The sequence below is a fragment of the Diceros bicornis genome, chromosome 32, assembly GCF_020826845.1.
Source record: "Diceros bicornis minor isolate mBicDic1 chromosome 32, mDicBic1.mat.cur, whole genome shotgun sequence".
NCBI lineage: Eukaryota > Metazoa > Chordata > Mammalia > Perissodactyla > Rhinocerotidae > Diceros > Diceros bicornis.
In genome coordinates, this window is record NC_080771.1 from 9288950 (window position 1) to 9299967 (window position 11018).

Consider the following 11018-nt stretch of genomic DNA (forward strand, 5'->3'; position numbering starts at 1 on the left):
AGATGTCAAAATAGGGAGCAATGCTAGTATTCAAATAATGCAGCATAAATAGCAAAATTATATATATATATATTATAATGATAATAATAACTATTATTTTGCTAACCCTTTAACAAAAAACATTTTTTAATAACCCCAAGCATTGCCAAAGGTCCAGTGAATGGAGGTTTTCATGTATTAATGAAAGGAGTGTAGTTGGAACATTTCTGGAGGGAAATTCAACAAAAGGTACATATGCTTTGGTCAGAAATATCATTTCTTAAAACTATCCAAAAATTTTCATGATGGTGCACAAAGATTTAGTTACCAGATGTTCATCATAGTGCTATTTTTATTATCAAAAACATCAAGAATAACTTAATGAGTCCAAATTAGAGGTTGGGTGAATAAATTGTGATTCCATACCCAAGGTAATGTAGCTATTAAATGTTAGGCTGTGATATTTAATGATGTAGGATGATGCTCACGATGTACTGATAAGTGAGCAAGCAGCATCCAAATCTTCTGTCTGGTGTGATGTGATGCTGAAATTGGTAATAAGAAATATACATTTGGTCTGTCTCCAGTTTCTGCCGCAGAGCTCCTAAAACCCTGGGAACTTTATAAGTGATGAGAGCTGTAAAGGTGTCTTTTGCTATATTAATGAAGTGACTTTTGGAATTCACCTAAGGATGTGGGCTGGTTGCCAGGAGAATCAACCAGTGATTAGAAGGTTGGAACTTTCAGTCTACCCCCCTGACCTCTGGGGAAGGGAGAGGGGCTGGAGGTTGAATCAACGGTCAACGGCCAATGATTTAATCCATCATGCCTATGTAATGAAACCTCCTTAAAAAAACAAAAGCTCGGGGATTCAAAGAGGTTCCAGATTGGCGAAACAGAACACTTCCATGTGCCACCGTGCTGGGCTCCAAAATCCACGAAGACAGAACCTCCTTTCTTCAGGACCTTGTCATGTGTATCTCTTCATCTGGATGCTGATTCGTATCCTGTCATATTCTGCATAATAAATCCGTCATCTAGTGAGAAAACTAATTTCCTGAGTTCTGTGAGCTGCTCTAGCAAAGTAATGGAACCCAAGGAGAGGGTCGTGTGAACCTCTGATTTATAGCTTCTCTGTCAGAAGCACAGGCAACAACCCGGACTTGTGATTGACATTTGAAGCAGAGTAGTTTTGTGGGACTGAGCTCTTAACTTGTGGCATCTGACACCATCTCCTGGTAAATAGTGCCAGAATTGAGTTGAATTGTAGGACACCCAGCTGCTATCTGAGAATTGCTTGTTGGCATGGGAAAAAAATCATAAGGTTGAATTGGGTGGAGAATCTTACTTGGTTCTATTTTTAAGGGAGAAAATATACAACGGATAAAAGACTGGAACAACAGAATCTAAAACACGAGCAGCGCTTCTCTCCAGGGGGTGAAATAGGACATGATTTTCATTTTCTTATCTTTCCTTACCTGTGTGTCCTCACTTTTCTGTAATAAATATATATTACATTTGCAATCATGAAATAAAAACAGTGAATATTATTTTTAAAGAAGGAAAAGAGGAAGGAAGAAAGGAAGAGAAGAGTAGAAAAGAGGAAAAAAAATAAAAGAAAGAAAAGAAAAGAAGGCAGCAAGAGGCAGGACCCTAGAAATTCCCAGCAACGCCTTGCTGAGATGAATGTCTGAGTGGGTGCAAGTAGGTATAGAAGGCTCCCTGGGGGGTGGCTGAAGGGCTTCTTTGCTTAACTTGGCAGGAGTGACTAGGACACACAAACCATTGCTCTGCTTATCACTAGGTGGCTAGACACACCTGGGAGTCGAGGACCTGTCTGGTCCACACTCTAAAGCACTCCCCACTGACACACTGCCTCGATCACACCACTTCCCAACTATGGCAAAGTTCAAGACAGGAGAATAAACAGAACCACCACTTCTGATCCCCCTCACTGCTCACCTTTTTCTTTTTTTCCAAAGCACTTACCATATTCTAACATATGACATACTTCATTAATTTGCATGTTGTTAATTATCTATCTTCTCTCCTAGAATGTAAGCCCCATGAAGGAAAGGATCTTTGTTTTGTTTGCTACTGGATCCCAGGAACCTAGAACATGCCTGGCACAAAGTAGGTGCTTAATAAATATGTGTTGAATAAAGGGCTCTAGAATGCTGTGAGAGTTCTGGAATGTCTTTAAGCATCTACAATATCTTGAGGATTCCAGAACAAAGTATTAGTCACTCAAAGGATTACCTGGGCTCCTTCCTGAATCATTTTGAGGCAAACATCCCACTGAAAGATGCCCAAGCCCCACTGCCCCCCTCCCCCGGCTTACAGCGGAGGGTAAGAGGTGGTGTTCTTCACGAAGTGCCATGGTTCTGCAGGCTGAGGCGGAGCAAACCTCAGGGTTCCAAGAGGGGGCTTGGCAAAAGGGACGCCCAGGAAAACAGCCACAGACTGTGCAAACCCTTCCAAGCTGACGTACTTCCCCAGGACCTTGCCCTGCACGATGTCCACAACAGGTGGTGAGGATGGGTGCCCTGCTGGACATGGAGAGGAAATGAGGACACATCAGGGAGGGGTGGAAGGTTTGACCTGGATTTCAGGTGGGTCTCTCACTTTCAGCCTGTGACCTTGAATGAGTGACCTCAACTCTCTAGGCCTCAATTTCTTCTTATGTAAAAGGGAGATGACGTTAACTGTCCTTCCTATCTCATAGGGCTATCTCAAGGAGCATCTTGGAATTGGAGGTAAAACAGCATCGAGTGAAAAGTAAATACAAGAAGGAGAGCTGCTGGGAGTGAACAGACACTGAGTTTCCACTCTCAGGAGCCTCTGGAAACAATTATCCACTAGGATCCTGGCGCTGAGCTACATGCTGGATGGGAGGATGAACAAGAGTCGGCCTCTCTTCTCAGAAGCTCTGAATCTTGTAGGAAGAATGAGCCACACACATACTTGACCCTCCTGCTGGGAAGAAAGTGGTCAGTGTCCTGAGAGAGGCACCAGCAAGGTCCTACAGGAGTGAGAAGAGAGAGCAAGGGCTTCCACTGGTGGCATCATGGAGAAGGTGACCATGGAGCTGGGACTTGCAGCAGGGGGAGGACTGAGCAAGGGGAGACGGAAGAGGGGGCATAAAGGTATAAAGCAGAGAAGAGAATGTACTGAGGCTCTGAGACAGCAAAATGCAAGGCCTGCCCGAGGAAGAGTGATGGACAATTTGAGCCAGAGGGAGTCTATGGGGAGGGGAAAAGAATCCTGGTATGAGAGGGGTTCGTGTCTGGGAGGGCCTTGAATGCCAGGCTAAGGGTTTGGGCTTTATTTAGCGGGTAAATGAGCAGCAGGGAACAGTTCTGGAGTGCGGGAGAGTGACACAATCAGCTTGAAGAGGATTCTTAGGGTGGCTCTGAGCAGCGTTGTCCAGAGGAGGAGAGACGGGGGCCAGATTCCTCTCTGTTCCATTCTTGTGGAGCAGACGGTGCTTCCTCACTGAGCTGAAACTCATCTCCCTGCAGCTTCCCCATCAGCCCTGGTTCTACCTGCTGTGGGACCATCCGGAGCTTTCATGGGGCAGGTGGCCTTTCAGACACTTGATGGTGCCCATCTCTCGAGTCTTCTCTTATGTGTCTTCAGTTTGTTTAAGCATTCCTCATAAGAAATGACGTCTAGCCTCTCATCCTTCCAACTGCTCCCCTTAGATATAGACAAAAGGTCAACATGTCCCTCAAAATGTGTTGCTACAACAGAAAGAATAACCCAGATTGTTCTTACACAAGAATATCCAATGCTAACCTTCAAGAGAGATGAAGTGGAGAGAAGCCAGATGGCCAAGGGTGAGAAAGTGGGTGATGGGGTGAGAGGCATCAACAATAATGATAAGAGTAGTGGTTACCTCGCATGTTATAGGAAATGTTTATATACTGAGCACTTCTTATGTGCTGGATGTACATTCCAGGTCACTTTAATTAATCTTCACAATAGCCTGGCTAGGTTGGTGTCCATATGTCCATTTTACAGTTGAGGAAGCTGAGGAAATGGAGGCAGCCACTATGGACTCTCTAAACATGGAAATAGGATGGACTTGCCAGGAGGTGACCATTGGTAAGGGAATGATCCCTCCTGATTTGGTTCTTACTCTGCCATTACTCTCAGTTCAAGGCCTCTCATGGTGTCATACCACCAGAAAGAATATAAAATCCAGGTGGGGCTTGGGCTCTCAGGACACTGATGGCCAGAGCACTGGCCCTTGATTCAGGAGTCACAGAGAGAGTCCAGAGCATGATTTTCCAGTTGACCTTTGACAAGTACATTTCCCTGTCTGAGTCTCAATTTCTCCATCCATCAAATGGCACAGATGCATTCTGAGGGCCCCTGCTACACCCCTGTATTAACCACGTCTTTTACTGTCTGTATTTGGTGCTTTGACATCTGGGGCCTTGCGGATCCTGGAGGGACTGCCCCTCCCAGAGTCTGCCATAACTAGAGATGGGAATCATCTTGTCCTTCCAGCATGCGAGAGTCCCTACCCCAGCCATCTTCTTTATCAGGCATCTGCCCTAATCACTCCAGGGCCAGGTACCTGACAACTGTAGACAGCCCTGAGGCCCCAGACCCCTTGAAACTGTTTAGTTTGCCAACCCTAAACTGCTTATCCTGCCTCACCCCTTCCTCCCCCCAATGACTATGATAAAGACTCTTGTCCACAATTCCTCTTCCTCCCTCTGCCTCCTGCCCACCCCCTGGGTACCTCATCTTGTGGCTCAGCATCGCGACGACGAGCCCCCTCCCCTTGGGAACTGTGAGTAACAAACTATCTTTCCAGTGGCAGTCAGCTCCTGGTCTGTCGGTCTTACCATACCTCAAATTTCTATTAATATATCATATTTTAAAACAATCCATTTATTTATGAATCCCTTTTTTGCACTTTCTCCATATCAGGCACTATGGTCTTTAGAAACAGCAACCCATTTCCTCCTCACAACAGCCCAGTGAGGTAGGCACTGTTGTCACCCTCATTTTAGAGAGAGGGAACCTGAGGCACAGAAAAAATGCAGTACCTTGCCTAAGGACACACAGCTAGTAAGTGCTGAGCTGGAACTCGAACCCATGTACTCTGGCCCCAGAGTTGATTTTTATATTCTGTTAAGACACTCTCTAGGATTTGGACATGTCTGGACTAATATTAAGGGGAAATACACTGAACTCTCCAAAGTCCTCATCTGCAAGGTGTGAAGTTAGCTGGTGCCCTCCTGTGCTTGGCATCAGCAGCTGAGGTCTCAGGGTGTTTATCCTCCCCAGGCCAAGGCTGGCTGGGCTGGGCGCTCCAAGTCTGGAGGGCATGCTGCTGTGGAACGGGACCTGTCACGCCTTTGTCCTATATGTCTCTGCCTTACCTCGTCCCCGGACAAGGATTTCCAGTGTGCCCCACTATTTGTATTTCAGAAGGACCCACCCCAAACTGTGGAAGTGGCCAGGGAGACCAGGACCAGAGAGAAGAGCCACATGGTGGAAGGACAGCAGCTCCTGGGCCTGCAGGTCTCTGCGCCGCTGGGAGGGGCTGTGTAGTCAGGCCCCAGAACCCCAGCTCCCGCCCCACCCTCAGCTCCCACCCACCAGCCAATAGCTTAATCAGGCAGAAAAGCTCTCCCCCTTCCAAAGATCACTCTGGGCTTTTTCTGAGCCTCTACGCCACGCCTCCCAGAGTTTACTCTCTTTTATCTGAGCAGCAGGGACTAAACTCTTCAATTAAGATAGTGACAGACTGGTCAAACAACTTGTTACATAAGGGCTTCTCCCTTCCTGGACTCTAACCTTAGTGTATGAGCCTTCCAAAGGCAGGCACAAGGAGACAGGTGCCCTTAGACAAGGGGAGACTTTGGTCCCCCTTTGGGGTCGCTAGAACAAGCTTAAAACTTTTAGAGCAACTCCCAGCCCTGTAGCTGCTCAGCTGAGGAGCTGAGGACAAATCTCTTAGCTTCCCTGGGCTTCTATTTTATAGAGTTCTATGCTGTCAGGTTTGGAAGCACCTTAAATTTCATCCAGTCTCCTTTCTGATGTCTAAATTAGCTTTACAATGTTCTGGCCAAGTGATTCAGATTCTTGTCGCTCACCTCCAGGGTCAGGGAACTCACTACCTTTAGAGGCAGAGATCTTTGGGCAGAATGTTCTTACAGTGATGAACTCCATCCTTCTATAATCCCTGGCTCTATTCATTCATTCATCTGTTCATCCATCCATCTTTCCATCCATCCTTTCATTTATTCATTATTCCATTTATTCATTCATTCTGGAAACATTTACCAAATGTCTGGCACTATGCTAGGCATTAGAAATTCAAAAATGAATTTGAGACATGACCCATCTCCTCAAGGAGCTCACTATGTTGTAGAAAAGACAGAGGAGTGGGGGTTGGTTTGCAAATGCAATGTGAAGGCACTGAAATAGAGGGATGCAAAGTGCTCTGGGTACACCTGGGAATGTGTCATTTACCTGCTGGGGACACAAGGAAGATGTCGAAGCCTGTTTCATAGATTCATTAAATGTCTAACAACAGGGAATTCATTAAATACACCCTGGTACAGCTGGCTAAGGAAATACTATGGATTCACTCAAACTAGTGATGCACATCTCTGTTTATTAACAAGGAAAGACAGTCATGATCTGTTGTGAAGGAAAGAAAACAGATTATAAAATAGTTACGGCTGCTTTGGGAAACAGTTTGGCAGTTCCTCAAAAATTAAACCCAGCGTTACCATACTTGCCAGAAATTCCACTCCTAGGTAATTGAAATAATTCCAGATAACTGAAAACATGTCCATACAAAAACTTGTACATACATAGCAGCATTATTGGTAATAGCCACAAGTAGATACAACCCAAATGTCCATCATCTGATGAATGCACAAATAAAATGTGATCTATCGGCACGAAGCAATATTATTCAGTGATAAAAAGTAATGAAGTATAGATACTTCCTACAACAGGAATGTTTTCATCCATTTCAAGGAAGAATCTTAAAAACGTTATGCTAGTGAAAGAATCCAGACACAAAAGGCCACATATTCTATATTTCTATTTGTAAGAACTGTCCAGAATAAGGAAATCCATAGAGACAGAAAGTACATTAGGCATTTCTAGGGGCTGCGGGAGGAGGGGATGAGGAACCACTGCTAATGGATATGAGGTTTCTTTTCGATGTGATGGAAATGTTCTGGGTTTAGAGGGTGGTGATGGCTACACAACTTTGTGAATATAATAATACCACTGAGTTGTAGACTTCAAAAAGTTGAATTTTATGGTTTGCACGTTATATTTCAATAAAATAAAGAAATATTTTTTAAAAAATCCAGTCATGTATAATATCCCAATTTAGTAACAATATTTATCTTTATTTGAATAGGAAAAATTCTGGATGGTTATTCATCATACAGCCATTTCCTGGCTGTAGTACCATGAATATTTACACTCTTTGTATTTTCCACTCATATTCATTCAGACATTCATTTGACTTTGTGGCAAACGCTATGCTGAGTGTTTTGTTTGTAGAATCTCAATTAGTTGTCAAAATAACCCCATGAATTGATTCTATTATCTCCTGGGGCTCAGCGTGGTCCAGAACTGGCCACAGTCATACACCAAGTATGAGGAAGAGCTGACGATTGAACAAAAGCTGCATAACGTTACAGCCCTTACTCTCAACCACTCTGCTATGGTGTCAAAACTTTTTGACAAATCAAGCACATACTTGGTTCCCCTGTGTATGAGCTTGTGTAGCCTCTCTCTTTTGGGATCTCCTCCATCTTCACCCCTTCAAAGTGCCATGCCTTCCTGCTGACCCGTCCTGGGTCCTCTGACTGCCTGGAAGGATGGTTGGAAATAGGAGTGCTGGGGCTCCTGGGAGAGGTAGTGAACAGGTGGTGGAGGTGTGTGCTCATGGCTCACACTGCATGGTCTCCTCTCCCAGTGTGGACTTGTCACTGAGAAGGTGCTGCCCAGCCAGGAGCACATGCCCCAGTCCCCCTCACATTAACTGGAGTCATGAGATTCATTCTTGCCAATAGAGAGGGGGCAGACATGAAGCAGGGTTGTCTCCAGGCCAGCACAGTAAAGAGTCAGCTGTGCCTTCTCCACGCTTACACTGTTTTCCCAGTGTCATTTGACAAGCCTGCCCTTGTCCAGGCCAGACTGATATTGACACCAGGGAGAACTGGGTAACCAGCAGTCATAAAACACATGACAGTCCTAGAAAAGCTCATGTGTTCTTATCCACGGCCATAGGTTATAGCCGAAACAAAGCTTTTGGAGACCCAAATTCAAAAAAGGATGCTCATTTGCACTAATTCTAGACATTGTGGCAAGCTGGTGACGGGGGGTCTGTGGTAGGGTGAGGACTTTGTGACAGCATTAGAGTCAGTCCCCAGAGGTGACTGCTTCTGCAAAGACTGACCCGGCCTAGGGTTCCTCTCTTTTATCCAGGAAAGAAACATGGGTCGTAAAGACCACCCTAATGAAGAGCAACCCTATCTCTGTCCACATGGGACAATCTAGGTGGTCCTCATAAGTAGACAACAAAGTTGTTTCTAATCACTTAGCACACCACACACACACACACACACACACACACAAACACAGTCACTCAAACACACAAGCACACACCCGGTAAGGCATAACCATCCTGCCTTTTGCCCTGGTCAGCTGGGCTTTGCAACCTGAGAACACAGCCCTAGCTCTTAGCCTATGAAGACTGTAGGATGCTGACTTAGCAAAATGAAAAAGGCAGGGATGAATTATTCTCCCAGCCCCACTGTTCAATCCCATGCCCGCTTGTTACACCAACCAATTCCACAAACAGAGGCAGCCACCCCTGGACCTCGCCGTGTCTGGCTGCAGCCTGGAAGCCCCTTCCTGGCTCGTGATGACTCTGCAGAAGTGACGGGTGAGGCTGGAGTCCATGAAGCCTAAAGCCAGACCTCAGTTTCACTTATCGTGTACAATCTCCCTGCGTCACATTAGCTGTAAGTTATACAGCTCTTCTAGTTTCAGTTGCAGTTGACTGGTGTTATCGCTTTTCCCTCGGGGAACTCCCTGAGGTTTCCCCCTGTGGAACTATATGTTCTGAAAAGTAAACTCCTGGGAATTGGCCTTAACTCCTAAGCGGTTGCGCATGTCTTAGGAGAGAAGATATCTCTGGGGGCTCCAAATTAGCCCCCAAACCGCTCCACCTCCATCAATTTTCTCAACAGATACATGGAGAGCACATGCTAGAACAAGCACTGGACTGGTAGGAGTCCCTGTCCTACTGGCCCCTTCACTTGGCTCTGTCTGTTAATCATGGGATTAATCAGGCAGAACCTTCATGAGGGGGAACACGGCACTGGGAGACGAGGGGTCTGGGAACCCCAGTGGCTGACATTTGGGGATCTTTGCTGGAAATGGGGTGGTGAGAGGTAAGGGTGGCTATGGGTTGATCATCTCTCATGCTCTGTTCACCCTGGATCAGTATTCTGTGAAGCTAGAATCCTATGATATTTTCCAATGCAGTCTAGACATATGAAGTGTTTCTGAAACCTCAGTTATTCTCCTAACAACATCATGTTTTTTGCCATATAAGAATACTATCTGTACTATTATTAGCAGTTTTCCTTAAGTGGGTTAATTCTGTTTACTTTAATACAATCATTCAAAAAGGAAATTTTACACCATTTACATAAATGGAAGACACATATAACCTGTTGTGAATTAAAGGTAAGCATGGAAAATGTGTTATTGTATTTTTAAAAATTAAAATGATGATAAAATAAAAAGTGAATAAGGAAATAGAAGGGGCTGGCCACATGATCTACTGGTTAAGTTCGGCATGCTCTGCTTTTGCAGTCCGAGTTTGGATCCCTGGCACAGACCTACACCGCTCATTGGCGGCTCTCCTGTGGTGATGACCAACACACAAAATAGAGGAAGATTGGCACAGATTTTAGCTCAGGGCAAATCTTCCTCAACCAAAAAGAAGAAGATTAGCAACAGATGTTAGCTCAGGGCTAATGTTTCCCCTAAAAAAGAAAAAAAAATGTGAAGAAGGAAAGATAAGTAATAACATCTTCAATTGATTTACAAAAGTTTACACTCAAAATAAGCTACTCAATGGGAAAAGTGGACCACTGATGGTCATTAGTAAAATAAGGGCAGGGACAACCTTGTCCACCATCATGACCACTACGTAGGTGAGCAGGAATTGGCTTCATCAAAGGTCATTACTACTGTAGACATTGCCTTGAGTTTCAGGGAACTTCTTCATTTTGGCATTCAGATCATTGCAGAGAAATGACATTATGTTCACACCTCTCAAGGCTCTTGATGCTGAGCTGCAATTAGGGGGTCAGACTCCCGGGGGTTAATCTGGTCCTAGGACAGAGTGAGAGAGAGCACCTATGGGAAATTTTGGTCTGGGGGTGAGTCCTGGAGGGGAGTGCTGCCCCATGGGCATAAGTGGTCATCCTGCATGGCACTAACACCTGGTGGTCAGGTCATTTACATCAGGCAATCATGTGGGACTGCCTAGTTTAGCTCCTGCTGAGTAAGAATGTACTGTCACAGTAGGGTAAACTACGGGAGCAAATAGTCTCAGAATTTCAGGGGCTTATTTCTTGCTTTTGTAATGGACTTGGGTGATGTTCGGGTCAACAAAGTGGTTGTCCACTATATGGTCACTCAGGCATCTAACCAAGGGGTCAGCAAACCTATTCTCTAAAGGGCCAGAGAGTAAATATTTCAGGCTTTGTGTGTCATATGGTCTCTGTGGCAACTACTCAACTCTGTTGTTGTAGCAAGAGCAGCATAGACAATACCTAGGCAAATGGGTATAGCTGTGTTTCAATAAAACTTTATTTTAAAAACAGATGGCAGGCCAGATATGGAACACGGGCCATAGTCTGCTGGCCAGTGATCTAGATCGTGAGAGCTTTGCCATCTTTATGTCATGGTTTCTAATGTTATTATGGGTGTTGACTCCAGTAAGCTCCAGTGGGGAGGAGCATAAA

General features: G+C 45.1%; 1 pseudogene; it reads right to left on the reverse strand.

The window, feature by feature from the left end:
- LOC131395932 (liver carboxylesterase-like) overlaps positions 1-5489 on the reverse strand; it is a 30289-nt pseudogene extending 24800 nt beyond the window's left edge.
- Positions 5490-11018: the final 5529 nt, after the last annotated feature.